General features: G+C 40.0%; 1 protein-coding gene across 31 annotated transcripts in view; it reads left to right on the forward strand.

Annotated features, from left to right (window-relative positions):
- Window positions 1-3,394: 3,394 nt before the first annotated feature.
- Window positions 3,395-16,866, forward strand: part of DCAF8 (DDB1 and CUL4 associated factor 8) — a 79,111-nt gene continuing 65,639 nt past the window's right edge. For 3 of the 31 annotated variants that reach the window (XM_070267992.1, XM_070267991.1, XM_070267987.1), the window contains exons 1-2: window positions 3,429-3,902; window positions 4,642-4,714. The gene's annotated coding sequence lies outside the window, so the exon portion shown is untranslated. Of the gene's footprint in view, window positions 3,903-4,599; window positions 4,715-6,017; window positions 6,090-9,160; window positions 9,341-16,866 lie in introns of those variants that run through there. The other 28 variants (XR_011439107.1, XM_070267993.1, XM_070267988.1 and 25 more) reach the window with 21 other exon arrangements.

Raw genomic sequence — 16,866 nt, forward strand, 5'->3', positions numbered from 1 at the left:
CTTGGTTTTTTAATTCTTTTTATTTCCTGGTTGCTCCTTTTAAATAAATGTTGCTGGATTTTCTTTCTCTCTGACCTCTATTTCCTTCTCTCATTCCTCTTCTTGTGAAAGAAGCCAGTCACAAAAGGCCACATACTATATGATTCCATTCATGTGAAAGTCCAGCATAGGAAAATCTATAAAGACAAAGTATATTAATGGTTTCTTAAAGCTGGAGGGGGATGGGAAGATAGAGGGGTGATAGCTAAAGGTACTGGGTTTCTTTGTGAGATGATGAAAATGGTTGAATATTGACTGTTGGTGATGGTTGCACATATCTGTGAATGTACCCAAAGCCATTAAATTGTACACATTAAATGGGTGAACTGTATGGTATGTGAGTTTCATCTCAATAAAGCTGGTTTTTAAAAAGTGCCATTAGCTATCAAGTATGTGAGTCTAAATCTTGAAAGAGAAGCCTGGGTTGAAAGTAAAGACTTGAAGTTTAAACTGTGAGAATGGATAAGATCACTTTGGAAGAACACGTAGAATGAAGAGAAAGAGAAGCTCATGAAATAAATGGTCAGAGAGATATAAATGGAACTATGGAATATAGTGTCACAGAAATCAGTGGGATTGAATACCTAGAAGGGGTAATGATCATCGCAACCTCAAATGCAATAGGAAAGCTCAAAAGAAGACAGAGAAGATTTGGTGGTAACAGCAATGGATTTGGTGATAACAGCAATGGTGTTCAACAAAGCAGTGACCCCAGAAACCAGGTGACAAACAGGGAGGATTTTATCTCATAGCTCCGTTAAAATCATTCTTGTCAAGGTCTTAGATAACTTCCATGTTCCCAAGTCCAGTGGTCAATTTCTAGTCATCTTAACCTCAAACTCTTAAACAGGAATGACAGTTTATAGTACCTTTCTTGAAACATTTAAAAAATTTATTTTATGAGACGTCTTGCTCTCTTGGTTTTTTAATTCTTTTTATTTCCTGGTTGCTCCTTTTAAATAAATGTTGATGGATTTTCTTTCTTTCTGACCTCTACTATTTGGAGTGCCTCAGGATTAGAGGGCTCAGTTTACAGACTGCTTCTTTTTTCTTCCACATTATGGGTACTCTCCATTCTGTGACTATCTATACCATTTATACCTTAATGACTCCCCAATTTATACCACCAATTGTCTTTTTTTCCTATGAGCTTCAGATTCATATTTCAATTGTTTACTCAGTAGCGCCATTTGGAAATCTAACAGGCATCTCCAGTTTAACATGTCTAAAATAGAACTGGACATTTTTTAAAAAAAGACTCCTCCTACCCCTGCCCCCCCAGAGTTCTATCTCCGTAAATGGCATTACTATTATCCTCTTACTCAAGTCAAAAGACCTGGGATATCTTGACTCCATATCTTGCACACCATATTCATCTATTAGCAGATCACCTCTGCCACCTGCAAAGTACATGCAGAATCCAACCCCTTCCTACCACTTCCACTGCAATACTAGTCTTGCAGGTCTTCTGCAATAGCTTCCTAACTGGTCTTTCAGCTTCTATTTTGCCTCCCTGCGGGCAGTTCTCAAAGAATCAACCAGAGTGAATCTCTTCATTTATAAATCAGACCATGTCATTCTTTTACTCAAAACCGTCCATGGCTTCTTAACACTCTTAGGATGAAATGCAAAGTCCTCTCCTTGGTCTGTAAGTCCATAAGTGATCTGGCTCCCATCATGTTTCTCCTAATTTCATACCTTGTCTTTTGCCACACTGGCTTTCTTGCTGTTCTTTGAATACATGAAGCACATTCCAGCTTCAGGTCTTTTTACCTTGCTGTTCCCTCTGCCTGGAAGGTTCTTTCTCCAGTATGCGTGACTCACTCTCTCACTTCAAAATCAAATGCCCCTCAGCAGAGGGGACTTCCCTGAACCCGCTATGTAAAAGAGCACCCCAACTCAGGTAACCCACTTTTACCCTGATTTATTTTCCTTTACAGTACTCTTCAAAACTTAATATTATTGTCTATGTGTCCCTCTGCTCCCCCTACTCCCAACCCCTGCACTAATAAGTTCTATGAATACAGGAATCTTGGTTTGTTTTATTCTCTGCTGGAGCTCTAGTACCTAGAACAGGGTCTTACATTTAGCAGGAATTCAGTAGTTGTTGATGGAGTGAATGAAAGAATGAATAGAATAGTAGGGCAATGGATAACTACTTTGTGCTCTGGCCCTCTTCTAGGTGTTAGGGTTACAAAGATGAGAAAGACATAGTCCCTGCCCTTACAGAGCTTATATTCTAGTAGTATAGTTAGATTACAAATATGTAGTTATAGGTTAAATGCTATAGGTAAAATGTGTTATAAAAAAACAATGCAGAGTGAGAAGACAGAGGATGGTGGTGTAGGGTACAATTTTAGTTGGAATAATCAAAGCTGCCTCTCTGAGAAAGTAGCATTTGAGTAGAGATATGATTAAATGGAGAGAACAAGTCTAGTAAAGATCCAATAGATGAACATTCCAAGAAAGGGAACAAGTGCAAAAGCCCTGGGGCTGGACCATGCTTTGGTTGGAGTGACAGCAAGAAGGCCAATAAGGCTAGAGAGGAGCTAGGCAGTGGGAGGAGATGAAATCAGAGAAATAGGTGCCAGATCATGTAGGGTCTTCCTTGGAGGTCATTGTGATCATTTGATTTTTATTGTGTGATGAGAAGCTTTGGGAGGTTTTGAGGAGGGTAATAATATGACTTGCCTTATATTTTAAAAGGTCACTCTGGCTGCCTTATGTTTAGCAAGGCAATAATGGAAGTAGACAAACCAGCTAGCTATCTATTGCAATAGTCTAAGTAATATATAATGACTTATAATATGATGATAGCAGTAGAGGAGATGAGAAAGAGTCAGACTCTTGCACCCTGGCCTTCTGGTCAAAAGTCCCTGGGCCTGGCAGCTGGGAGTAAACTTTTCAGGGATCTTCTGCACCCTTCCTTGAGGCGTCAGAACGAAGGAGAGTGTTCATCACCCTACTTGGGAGAAAGAGCCTGTTGAATAGCTTAGCTGCACCTCAAGCTTCTGAATTCCTTCTTTAAAAGTGGGTAACTGGAGGCTCTTGAGGGCAAGTGGGTCTCGAAGGTATAGAAACCACTTAAGAGAATAAGGTCCTCAAAGGAAATGGGGTTTTCAGAAGTCTTGTGGCGAGGACTACTTGTTTCCAGCATTCAAAAACAGGGCAAAAATGGAGGTAGCTCAGGAGGTTGCCTGCTAGCTCGTTAGAAAGGAAGTTTATTTCCACCACAACTCTCAGAGGTCCCTCACTGGTATTTGCTTTTAGTATCACGAGGGAAGCGAACCTCTCAAACTCCGCAGAAGCAACTTTGCCTCTTTGGTAATGCGCACGCGCCCCTTCTCTGCTTGCCGTTGGCCTTAAGCCCCGCCCCTTATGCGTCCTTCGAGGAGGGTTGGGAGCGGAGAGCTCGCGCGACCACTCTTTTCTCAGTCTTCTCCAGTACATCGTCGCAAACGGCGCCGGAAAGCGTGGCAGCGCAGGCGCAAGCGCAGAGAGCGGAGGCGGTGGTGGTGGCGGCCGCTGGCCAGTGTAAGATGGCGGCGGCGTTGGCGGCGGCAGTGGACGGGGCGGCTGGGCCTGGAACAGTCGGAGCAGCCGCTGGCAGAAGGATGACCCAAGACGGGAAGCAGGCTGCTGAGCCTCGCCGGCTCCCGTGCTTGTAACTGCCCCAGCCGGACCTACCTAACCCCCCCCCCTTGACCTACCCGGTCCGTGTCTCGTTCCGGCCTGGCCTGCCCCCTCTTCCCTGGCCCGCACCCCCTCAGGATAGGTTTGACTCCTTTCCCAAGCTCCTAGGGCTCAAGTCTTCTTCTCCTGACCCGAGTCACCGCCTGGAGGACTGGCTGCCCTTTCCTCAGGTCAGCCCTGGGGTTGCCCCCAAGGGCCTGCCTCACAATCCACAGGGACGTCTTGCCTCGTCGGGTGACCCATTTGTGTGTGCTTTTTTCCCCCTTTAGTTTGGGGGACGCAGCTCGTCCTGCGTCTCCTCGTCACCTCAGGGCCGCCGCGCAATGTGTCCCCTCCCCCATCCCGAGTTCTCGGGCCCAGCACCTTGTACGGAAGGCCGAGGTCCAAGAACCCTGGAGTCAGTTGTTGCCGTCTGGTCTTGTACCCTTTGTAATATAATTCTCCTAGTTTACCTCCCCTCATCCCCAAATCTTTCAGGATACCGTAGAACGGTCCCATTTGGTTCCTGTTAGTTGGAAAGCATCTGGTGGCTTGAATTTCTGACTCATATGATTGTTGGTGGAGTCTGTAAACAAACCGGCACCAGCGCTATCACGTTCTCTGCGGGATTTCCCCCTTGCTCTGTGGCTTCTTGTTGAGAGGTTTGGTTTTGGGTTAGCGTTGAAAAGATTCAGGTTTTCCTTTTAAGTGACTTTTACGTTTTAGTGGAGCTGGGAGATTACTTGCCTGGTTCATTTTATTTCAGTAACTATGTTTGTAGTTGTTTATTCAGTAGTTAGAGTGAGATAAATTACTCTGCTTTAAATAGTTCTCAGGAGGCCTAAAAAAATACTAAAATGTATTCATAAATTTCTTTTTTCTGTTTAGTAGAAGAGACGCATTTGCCATTTAAACTTTCACTTTTCTCAGTCCTTCAGTGAATCTACAGACCTATTTTCTCAGGAGCTCAGCCTGGCCCTACTTCAGTGATAAAGGAGGAAAGGTGAGTAGGAGTTGAAGGCATTTAAATTCTTGAGTCCAAGACAGACCTTAACTCTGATGCTCAGCTGCTGACCACTAAAGTCATAAAATTCCTACACAATTTCCCAAGGAGTTGGGGTACTCTTGTTGGCTGTGTTCCAGCTCTGGTTAAATTACTTTGACAAGTTTAATTGGTTGTGCGCATCTTGATTTTCTGTCGAAACTATTGCTGTATATCTTCAAATAACTCCAGTTAAGCCTAGAAGTTAATGTCTCCCTCTGTCTTTATTCTTTTGCTTTGTGTTTTGCCTTTGTGTGGATCATGTTTCTTACATTGTTAGAAGCTGGGAATTAATTTGCCTGAGTTGTTCAGCCTTTTGTCAAATCAAGTCTCTTCCCCTCCCAGAGCATTGGGTTCTCTTTCCTTGCTTTTTAGAGGAAAATATTTAGCTGCTTGTCACTTAAAATTGGGGAGTGATGAGTGATGCTGCCTTTAATTGGTATCTGAGTTCAGTCTACCTTAAAATTTCAACTTTTTAGGACATAGTGGTAAATTTTGAGTAAAAACAAAAAATAAAGTGACTGCTCTTTTGTAGCTGGTCTGAAGAATTCTTGGTCAGGTGAGGAATCATCCTGTGCATTTAGTAGCATGGGCCAGTGCCAAAAAGGGAGTCAGAACATACTTGTAAATGTAATTTTTGTAAGACTCTTGGGTTTCTGGTAGCTGAGAATAGTGCTGTGGTTGAGGTTCATGGGATGTGACAGAAGAGCTGAGTGGCTCTAGAAGGTAGGCCTGGCTGATTCTTATTAATATGTGTATGATTTGTAGTAGGAAAAGGTTGAGTGTGACGCTGGCGAGTCTTATTCCACACAGTGTCCTGATTAGAAAATGCTCATTATGAACTGAAATAAGATTATTATTGGTGGTATCTGTGTGTATCATCAAGATATAAAGAGAAAAGTATAGTCTTTAGAGCTGGAGAGACCTAGGTTTAAATACTGTGCTAAGATTTATTAGCCTTCTGATCTTGGGCAAGTTATTTAAACTTTTCCACACCTCTAAAAGTGAGATAATACCGCTTACCTCCTAGATTATTGTTAGTACTGTATTAGGGAACCTATATAAAGCTACATTATGCCCAGCACGTGATAGACACTAAAAGCTTGTTTGCTGTTTTTTTTTACACATCGTTGACATGGCTTTGAATAAGTTATACATTAGTTTACATTTCTTTGCATTTTTCTTTAAAATGTTTTCCTGATTATTTTTTCAAGTTCATTTTTAATTGATAGGCTTAGATGTGTGCTTTGTCTGTGCCCACCTAGGGTTGGCTTCTGAACGTGATTCAGGTCAGTCTCATCATGGCTCAAGACCAGAGGACAGCAGAATATTAAATGTTGGTATCTGTCTATCTCTAAGTGCATTCTTAAACTAAGCATCAATAAGTTTCCTTTGTTAATTTCTTCCTTCCTCTTGGTCTTTCTGTTAGCACATCTGATGAGAATTGACACAAGTATTGTAATTCCTTCCCTTCCTGCTTCAATGTTAGTTACCACCTCTGTTCCAGCTACCTCTTATGCCTTTTCCTTTTGGCCATGGAGGGAATACATTTTTCTAAGCTGTTGGGCTCTGCAAAGATCCTCATCCATAGATTATCAAAGAACTAGATCATGAAAAGGTCTCTTTTCTTCCTGAAGTGAAATCTGGGCTAGGGAGTTAGGAATGTAGAGTTTTTTATTTCATCTCCTCAGCTGGAGCGTCTTAATAATATGACAGCACAGATGAGAAGTTTTTAACTTTCTCTTGTTGGCTTTTTTCCCACATCTTTTTGGGGAGGTAAGGGCACACGAAAATTAAGTGTTGTATAACATTACGATGAAAGCTACTGTATTCCTTCTGGCCGGTGATCAACTTAGAGTTGATCAACTTTCATTACCATCCAGGGTCTAAATTCTCTCCACTGAAAGGTAAAAGACTCTTGGGATGGAGGGTGATGGAGTGGGCTGAGACTTTTTTATTATTTGTGTTTTTGTGAGATCTGGAGATCTATATTGGGTGAGAGGGGTGGGGTGGGGGGAAAGAGTGGGAGGAGAAAAGGAAATATCTTGAAAGAGGGAACTTTGACTGGCTGTTCCTTATTACTCTACATGCTGGTAAAGAAACCCCCCCTCCACCTTCCCTAGACAAGAATTTCACATTTTGTGTGCCAGGTGACAGCTGTGTATATAATGAATCAATGTTCTTAGTCTGTGGACCACAACTCTAAAAATTTTTATCTTTCTGAAGATGTTTTATGTTTCAGAGTGTTGCATAAGAATTGTTGCATGTTATGAAGTATTTCCTAGCATGGCTTAAGTGGGAGGTTAGTTGTGCTTGTGACCTTAGTTTCCACCACCAACCTGACAGGGCATTTGATATAGCACTCTATTAAATGTGTAAGAATCAGGGGCTGGCCCCGTGGCTGAGTGGTTAAGTTCGCGCGCTCCGCTGCAGGCGGCCCGGTGTTTCGTTGGTTCGAATCCTGGGCGCGGACATGGCACTGCTCGTCAGACCACGCTGAGGCAGCATCCCACATACCACAACTAGAAGAACCCACAATGAGAAATATACAACTATGTACTGGGGGGCTTTGGGGAGAAAAAGGAAAAAATAAAATCTTAAAAAAAAAAAAAATGTGTAAGAATCAGTCCCAGTGCTATGATCCTTAGTGTTAACTAGGATCAACCTAAGACAGAAGCTTGTCTTCAGAGAGAGCTAAAAGAAAGCAGCCTTTTTGTTGTCAGTTTAAAACAATACTGGCATTTCAAAAGCAAACAGACTCTAGTAGAAGACATTCTGTAGAAGTTCACTGTTTTGTGGGATACTGAGATCTTCAGAATTTCACACTCTAGCTCCTGTATTCTATCAGGTGAGTTACAAACTTGTAAAATCATGAAGTGACTAGCAAAACTTTGTTTTCAGTAGGTGGACTTATTTCTGGGTTGTTTCTACTGTAGAAAAGTTACTCTAAACGTGTCTAGGAAATGTCCAGATTGTAAAAGGGAGAGTTATCCAAACAGCTTTTTATTGCGTAACTTTGGTGTTAGAATTAGTTTTTAAGATTGCATTAGCCTTTTTTTTTTTTAAGCAGATTATTAATGAGCCAAGATAATCTGTTATTTACACATTTGGAACCCGGGCAACTGAAAAAATTGAATCATCAGCAGGCATAGAGGTGGTGACTATGTATATCTTAACTTTAGAGCCAAATGCCAGTGATTTTAGATTAGTTTTACAGTAATATTGAAAACTTTTCATCTCTCGTTTTTGTGAATGTATCCAATGAACTCCGTCACTGGTAAAATTGGTCAGAAAAAAGGACTACCTGTTCTTGTTTACTGATTCAGTTAATTTTTCTCAGAATGAGAAGAAAGTCCTTGAAAGTTCTTTAAAAATTAGTGTGCGATGAATTTTATGAATTGGTCACTTTTTTCTTGTAGTCTTTTATCTCTCCCTCTACAAGACATAGTTTCTGGGCCAGAAGCCCAATTTCTCAAGTACTATCTTAACCCCAGGGATGTGTATGCTAAAGATAAATTAATGAACTGAGTCTGCCCTGAGTTTGCAAATACGGCAATAGAAATAATTAATATGACAAAGATGGCATCTTATTAATGAAATGCAGCATGTCTAATGGATTGAGTTATTGCAGAAATTTTCATCTTTGTACCTGGGAGGTTAGATACTTGCTATTATCCTCTGAGGATACTATTTAAGGAGTCTGGCCAAGTTCTAATATGAAGCATCCATGTTTACCTCACATTTATTTTTTTTCTTCTTGCTTTTAGCCACCCGGAAAGCTACTATAGGGTTTACCTCTAGTGGCAGCCAAGAAGCTATATTCCCCTGGTGTACTTTAAGCATTGCCACATTATCAACTATGTTTTTAACCTTACTTTGGACCCAGCATTAGACTTTACCCTCTAACCTAGTGCAGGTAGCAGGGCACTTCTTGATGTTTTTAGCCTCTCTTTTTGTTTTATTCTAAGTTGTACCTTTGGAGCATTATCCTTTCATCTTTTTAGTGTTCTTTCTAACAATTTAAGAAAAATTTGAAATGTGAATGGCAAAAACTGGTAATGGAGACTGGATTGTGATGTAAAGGTAAATCATTTCATAGTGGAAACAAAATGGAACTTCCTTAGAAATGGATTTTTCTTAGAATCATTTATATTGAGATAAATGGGCTTAAGCATTATTATGAAAAGTTCCATAACTCTACTGCTGGAGACAGCATTTAAGGGTTAGAGGACATTCCTAACATACTCTGAAATACTATTTTTAGAATTAAAACCAATCAATTGTAAACACAGGGCATTTGGTATTACCAACAGGGAGAGAAGGCATTTATCCAAAAGAGGAACCAAGTTTCTTGTTCATAGTATAGTTGATGCAGGACTTCCTTATCTTCCTCATTGTCATCTCTAGGGATTGCTTTGAAGATCTCATCTTGGCTGTTCTCTGAACCTTCAAGAAGGGGGATAATTTAAAGAGAGGGGAGCTTGTATTGTAGATTCCTGGGTATATTCTTTACCCCAGTTCATGGAATGTGCTCAAAAGAAGATGTTAACAAACTTCTCTGAATTCTTGAAAGGCCAGTGAGAGCAGGTAAGCAGATTTCATAGACTTGGAACTGTGTCCAAGGTTGTGTACAGTGTTTTGATGGTTGTTGTTGAGTGGCGAAGAAGCCCAGGCTTCTCTAGGAATTGCAGTCTAGAACCAAAGATGAGAAGCTAGAAAAATAATACAAATGCCTACCATGTACAGACAGCCTCTTTGCAAACTTTCTGTTTAATCTTCTAAACCAACCCTTGCTGGGTAATGGTATTATCCAATTTTACAAAAGAAGAAACAAACTCAAAAGTAGGTGGTAAAAATAGAATTCAAACCCAGGTGCAACTGAGACCAAAGCCCTTTACTTTCTGTTTTACCATATGCTGTCCTTAAAAAATAGGGCTCTTCAATGCCAAGTGAGAAAGCAAATGTGCTGAAACATAGAATTCAACATTTCTTAGAGAAGCACATGTAAAGTATAAAAGGTCTGTCCACATGACAATATGAATAAAAACACTTTTGAATTGCTTAAACATGGGTCTCAGATTATGATTCCTAATTGGTAGGTTAAAGAGTTTTTTAAGGAAATAATTTTAATGGACTTAACTGAAGAGGTAGCTGAATCTTTTTATTTTGTGATCCTTGAATAGGGAGAAAACCAGTATTCTCACTCAATACCTGAGGTAATTCCATGGAAAAGCTGTTCTGACTCTTGCAGCCTTTTCTCATTGTACATCTTTCTGTAATTCTCTGTAGCATGAACCGTCCCTACCTTCTTGAAACTTTTTTTCTCTTGACTTGCAAGGCATTTAACACTCACGTTATCCCTTCTACTTCCCTGAGCATTTCAGACTCCCTCCTCTTTCTTTTTCTTTCTTTCTTTCTTTTTATTTTTGGTAAGGAAGATTGGCCCTGAGCTAACTAACACCTGTTGCCAATTTTCCTCTTTTTGCTTGAGGAAGGTTGTTGCTGAGCTAACATCTGTGCCAGTCTTCCTCTGTTTTATGTGGGATGCCGCCACAGTGTGGCTGGACGAGCAGTGCTAGGTCCGTGCCCGGGATCCGAACCTGCAAACCCTGGGCTGCCGAAGCAGAGCACATGAACTTAACTGCTATGCCACTGGACCAGCCCCTTCTTTTTTTTCCTAACGGTAGTTGTCCCCCAAGATTGTTTCCTTGGATTCTCTGCCAGAGCTTTCTTGGGTACTTAATTTGTTTCATTTTTTAGTGAGGTATAATTTATAAGGTATTTATTTTTGGAGCTTCTCTATACAAATAATTCCCAAGTCTGAATCTCTGGCCTTAATTTATTTCTTAAGTTGCAGACCTATGTTGGATTTCCACTACCTTCCTGACATGTCAACTTGGATTTTAAACATAATCAATATCAACTTCTTCTCTTCCCCCATATGCCAGCTTCTTATTTATGGCACTTGATTTCCTCTGGGCACCCAGACTCAAACTTGTCTCTTTTATTTTTTGAGCTTTCTAACTGCTTATTGAGCCAAATACTATCAGTTCTACCTCTACAATGTTTCTCACATTGATTCCCTCCTTTTAGTTTCCTCTGCTATCATCCTAAGACAGATTCTCATTGCTTCTTACTTCGGCAGTTATGACAGCTTTTAAACTTGTTTCTCCTTCCTTTTTTGTTCATTTCAGTCCACCTTATTGTCCTAGACAAAATAATCTTCCTGATGCATAACACATACACACCTTTTACTATACTTTTTAACTAATCAAGTCTACCTCACCATCTGGCCAAACCAGATTACTCATGTATTTTCCTGGACATAGCATTTTCTTCATCTTCCATGCCTTTTCTCATTCTAGTCCTGATGGAATGTCTTTCTCATCTTTACCTATTGAAATCTTATCCTTCCTTCAAAACCCAGCTTAAAAGCTAATTTCTCCATGGAAGCTTTTCTTTTCTCCCTGAAACTAAATATAGTCCTTTCCTCTGTTTGCAGCAACATTCTCTTTATCCTTTTTTTTTTTTAATAATACCAATACTTGTAGGTCTTGTATCATAGTTAGTTGTGTACTCATTTTTCCTAATTGGTTATTGAGTACAAAAGAGATTGTGACTACTTTGTTTATAGTTGTAGCTCCTGTATTGCCGGTACATTGTTACGTTACTAGCATGCCTATGTACAGATGAGCCACTGGGTGGTGCCAGAGGCCTGTAATTTGGATAAACAAGGGAGGCTAGAGGCACTGTACAGTTGGGTTGCCCTGTAGTGTCAAATCTTCTGCACGATAGGAATAGAGATTAATTTTCCTGATCCAGAAACATTCATAGTTTCTTTCTGTTCCTCTGTCCAGTTTACCAGAGGAGACAGTGTAGTATATTCAGCTCCTGCAAGTATTTAATAGAGAGTGGCTCAGAACTGAAGGCCTGCCCCTCTAAACATGTTTTATATAGTATGAGTTTCAGCTTCCTTGGAGACATCCTTTGAATTTCGGTGCCTCAGGTTCTCTGTCTGATTAATAAACACTGTACTATTAGACTTGTGGCTGGCAGCAGGAGTCAGAAGTTGGCTTGGAGAAGTGTTTATTGTGAAGTGGAAAATTAGTAAGGTAAGGAGAATGAATTTAAAGTGAGCCATTTCAGCTTGAAAATGGAAATTGGGGATGGGGAAAGTAGGACTGGTTGATTCCAGATGGACTGTGGGACCTAGGGCTGAAAAGCAAATTTGTATTTTGGATGGAGATCAGCCCTGAATAGCTGTTAGTTATGAGTGGTATGGGACATCTGTCCTCCCAAGAGGAACCAGGGACAGTGTGGCTCTCAAATATCTAACTAATAATTGAAGTATCTTCTACCATCACCTTTGAGTTTCAGAGGAAATTCTAAAACCTTGTCTCATTTAAATATGGATATTTATGTGGGAGAGTTGGGCACTTGTGTTACAGGATGAGGCCTGCCAAACAAGACTGCTGGACTGGCCTGAGAGAATGTGAGGGTTATGTAACTCAGGGCAACTCACTAAGAGTGAGTTCAGGTCTTAGTAAAGGGATTAGGGACAGTAATATTATTTAGATATTGATGTTTCCATTGAGCCCAAGGTAAGGTAGAGTTATTAGACCAGTTTTCATAGACCCTAGACTCCAAAGGAAAAATTTAAAAGAAATTTAAAAAATAAAAATAAAAAGCGTAAGTCTACAAATTAATAGTACAACTACTAGAACTACTTTGAACTACTTTAAGCTCCTGATATTCTTAGTTGTCACTGAGACAAGAGGGTGGGAGACTTTTTATGAGTTTAGGATTCATCTTGCTTTTAATGCGGTTGCTGATAAATCACACAGGCAGCCTTGGTTGCAACAAAAATCCTGCACTTTCATTTTCAAGTAAGAAAACCTGACATTTTGCTCTCATTTACTGTGGCATATTGACCACTTTAGCTATCTTCTGTTTATAATCATAGCCTTGACAGTTTGTATTTTTAATTGTTGGGTTTTATCTGTCATTTAACACCTTCTGTGATTTCTTTTCCTTCCCCTCCTTCTCTCGTTCTTTTTTTTCAGCTAGATTTATTGGGTATAATTTACATATAGTAATATTTACCCTTTTTTTCCAGTGACTGATTCTATGGCTTCTGATAAATGCATAGTCACGTAATACCACCATCATCAGGGCATAGAACATTTTCATCATTCCAAAAAGTTTTCTCATGCCCGTTTGTAGTCAGTTCCCTTTCCCTACCCCCAGCCCTTGGCAACCACTTATGTACTCGCTGTCCTTATAGTTTATCTTTTCCAGAATGTCCTATAAAAGGAATCATAGTATTTAGCTGTTTGAGTCTTGCTTCTTTCACTTAGCATAATATTCGAGATCAGTCTGTGTTGCTGTATCAGTAGTTTGTTACTTTTTATTGCTCAGTAGTAGTCCATTTTGTGGATGGACCACAATTTGCTTATCCATGACCTAGATGAAGAACATTTGATTATTTACGGTTTTTGGTGAATCTAAATAAAGCTACTAAAACATTCAGCTACAGATTTTTGGGTGGGCTTAGATTTTCATTTTTCTTGAGTGCATTTCTGAGTGGGATTTGCTAGTTCTGTGGTAAGTATATGTTTAACTTTGGAAAACAGTTGGGCGGTTACTTATAAAGTGACTACCATTTTGCATTTCTACCAGCAGTGTATGAGAGTTGATTGTGCTCTGCTCCTTGTTAGCACTTGATAAAGTAAGCTTTCATTATTATTGTTTTTAAAATTTTAACCATTCCAATAGGTGAGTAGAGGATTCTCATTGTGGTTTCTACTTTGTATTTCCCGAATGACTAATAATGTTGAGCATCTTTTCAAGTGACTGTTATTTAGTTGTGAGAGATTTTAAATATGTTCTAGTTGCTGTCCTTAATTAAATGTCTTTTACAGATATTTTCTTCTAGTCTTTTCATTTTCTTTTTTTAAAGATTTTATTTTTTCCATTTTCTCCCCAAAGCCCCCCGGTACATAGTTGTGTATTCTTCGTTGTGGGTTCTTCCAGTTGTGGCATGTGGGACGCTGCCTCAGCGTGGTCTGATGAGCAGTGCCATGTCCGCGCCAGGATTCGAACCAACGAAACACTGGGCCGCCTGCAGCGGAGCGCGCGAACTTAACCACTCGGCCACGGGGCCAGCCCCGTCTTTTCATTTTCTTAATAGTGTCTCTTAAAGAGTGGATTTTTAATTTTGATGTGCCCAGTTAATTAATTTTTTCTTTCATGGCTTGTGCTTTTTGCATCCTATCCTAAGAAGTATGTGCCTAACCCAATGTCACAAATATTATCTCCTTTGTTTTCTTCTGGAAGTTGTATTGTTTTAACTTTTACATTTAGGTCTATGAACCATTTTGAGTTAGTTTTTGTATATTGTACAAACTATGAGTCAGCTTTCTTTTTTTTGCATTTGGACATCCCATTTTTCTAGTATACATGGTCTCTTATACAAATCTGTCATCAATATTAGGAAAAGAAAGCAGCCACATTGGTTTTAAACAAGAGATGCTTCGTACCTCTTTCACAAAGTACTCTTGTACACTGTACCCCCTCTGCTTGTTTTTTGGTTAATATTTTGTAATGTATATGGTTAAAAATTTAAGGCATTTTTCTTATGAAAACAAGAAAAATCCAGGTGACTGGAATTTCTTAGGTAGAAACTAAGATAACACCTGGGTCTTTTTCCCCCATCCCTGAATAGTTTACTCTTTAACCTTCAGTTTGGCAGGGGTTATGGTTATTTTTAGAGTACAGGCAGTAGAGCTAATCTAATTAAACTCCCCCAGCTACCTGGGGCGGTGAGCTCATCAGCTCTTCCAAGCTCAGGTTGGTTTGCTCTGGACTGGATTTTACATGGAAATTGATCAAGGTTAAAATAGTGGATTTCTTGGGTATGTATAGTGCATTAAAGAATGAAGAAGGTAGTGTAAATTTGAGTCAGGTATGGTCCCTAACTTCAGATTATAAAATAAGGTGGTATACTTTGATGATGGAAGTGATTCTGGAATGGGTCCTTTACTTGAGACCTAGGGCACAGTCATAGCATCTTAGCCTGCTTTAATTTGGGCGCTTACTCTAATTCCTGCCCTAGAGTTGAAATTGTTTTCAATTTCTTCATTTTGACTGAAATTTGTATGATAAGAATAGCTCCTTATTCCCAAAGTAATTGTATTTTATTATTGTCATCATTTCTTGGCTTTCTAGAGAGGTGGTCCGCCAAGGTGGGAATGTATGCACTCTAAGGGGTATGGAAGATGATCCAGTGGTGTATAGAAAGAGAATGTTGAAATTTCTTTTCTAGAAAAATTAAGCTTAATATTTAATGTGAATTGATTAAATGTGTGTGTAAAAACACACATATAGGCTTTCTTTTTGTTTTTGTGAGAAAGATTGGCCCTGAGCTAACATCTGTTGCCATTCTTCCTCTCTTTGTTTGAGGAAGATTGTTGCTGGACTAACATCTATGCCAGTCTTCCTCTATTTTATGTGGGATGCCGTCACAGCGTGGCCTGATAAGCGGTGCTAGGTCTGCACCCAGGATCCGAACCTGTGAACCCCTGGCCACCAAAGTGGACCGTGCAAACTTAACCACTATGCCACTGGGGCAGCCCCCTGCAGAAGTTTTAACATATAATTCTACTTATCTATACCATGTACAGAATTACTAATGCTATTTTACAAAGGAAGAAAATGAAGTACAGTGAAGATTAAGCATCTCACCTAAAGTCACAAATTATGCTAATGGGCTTAGCTGATACTAGAACCCTGGACTTCTAATTTTCATTCTGGGACAAGTTTTGCTAAACTCTGTGGCCTCTAAAATGTGACCTTTAGAAGCTGTCTGCCTATCAGCTTGGTAATTAAACAGTTGATAATAAGCATTTACAGAGTTTTCTCTGTTTTTGAATTTAGCAATAAATTCTGTCAAGTTTTTTCCTTAAAGAGAAGATCCCTTCTTGCAGTTTCCCCAGAAGATGAGCTCTGCAACCTGTGGGAATGGGTGAACCTCATAGCTCTCCTTTTCCCACTTCTCAGAGCTAGGTGAGCATTAGGCTTTTGGCTCCTCCTGGTCATGGAGACTGGAAAAGCAAATGTTTCTAGAGCCATTATGAGTCTAAAGTTGAGGTAGTCTGGGCTTCTGTAGAAGTTGATCAGATTTCAGTTTTGAGAAAGGTTCTTTGGAGCTGCTTTATTCTTCTTCTCTGGGACTGGGTAACAGTGGGGTGGGAAGTACAGTATGGTTGACAGTTTTGATTCTGGAGATGAGAAAACATCAGATCTTTTTCTCAGTTGACCATAAGGTATGCTTATCACCTTAGTTTTTAATCTTAATAAAGTAGTGCAGATCGTTTTCTCCATTTCGTAGGACTTTTGCAATTAATGTAATTAATTTAAACCCTAGATGGGGAAGAAGATACTGCTGAGATTCTAAAGAATATAAACAGGGACTACTGAAAGGGAAAAACAAGTGCTGTGTTAGGAATGCTGTACAAAAATATATCATCAAAGTAGGAGGAGGAAAACAGCTTGCTCTGCAGACAGCTCTTCACTGTTTTTCTTCATGTGAATCTGTTTTTTGTTGGCATTGTCTTTCACCAGCAGCCTTCCAGGTGTCCTTCCCTCAGATTCAGCCTCAGTCCTGCTCTTGCATTATTTCTACTCCCCCGCCCTGGCCTACTATGAGGAAGCTTTGGGCATCTGTTTCTTGGCAGAGGAGTTTTTTTGAAGCAACTTGGATTTCTGTAGAGGAGAATAGGGCGTAAGGATAAGGATGGGGCTGCTTCTGGGATAATTGTTACGGAATGAAAGGACTGTTGAAAGATTAGAGGCCAGTGTGCCTGGCTACAAGGACTGGAGTCATAATCATACTTTGTCTTTTGCCACTGCCTTTTGTCCAAGGCACTGAAAGGGCTTAACAAAATTCTGGTCTGAATAATATTATTCTTTGCTCTTTGGAATTTGCTTGAGGTAGGAGTGAGGCCCTGAAAAAATAATGCGTTATAGTGATATAAAAGGGAAAAAGCTAGGTACCCTGATTCCCACTTAGGACTGTGCGAAAAAGATAAATCTGGCAAAAGTTGGTGGAATTA

The sequence above is a fragment of the Equus caballus genome, chromosome 5 (assembly GCF_041296265.1).
Source record: "Equus caballus isolate H_3958 breed thoroughbred chromosome 5, TB-T2T, whole genome shotgun sequence".
Classification (NCBI taxonomy): Eukaryota; Metazoa; Chordata; class Mammalia; order Perissodactyla; family Equidae; genus Equus; species Equus caballus.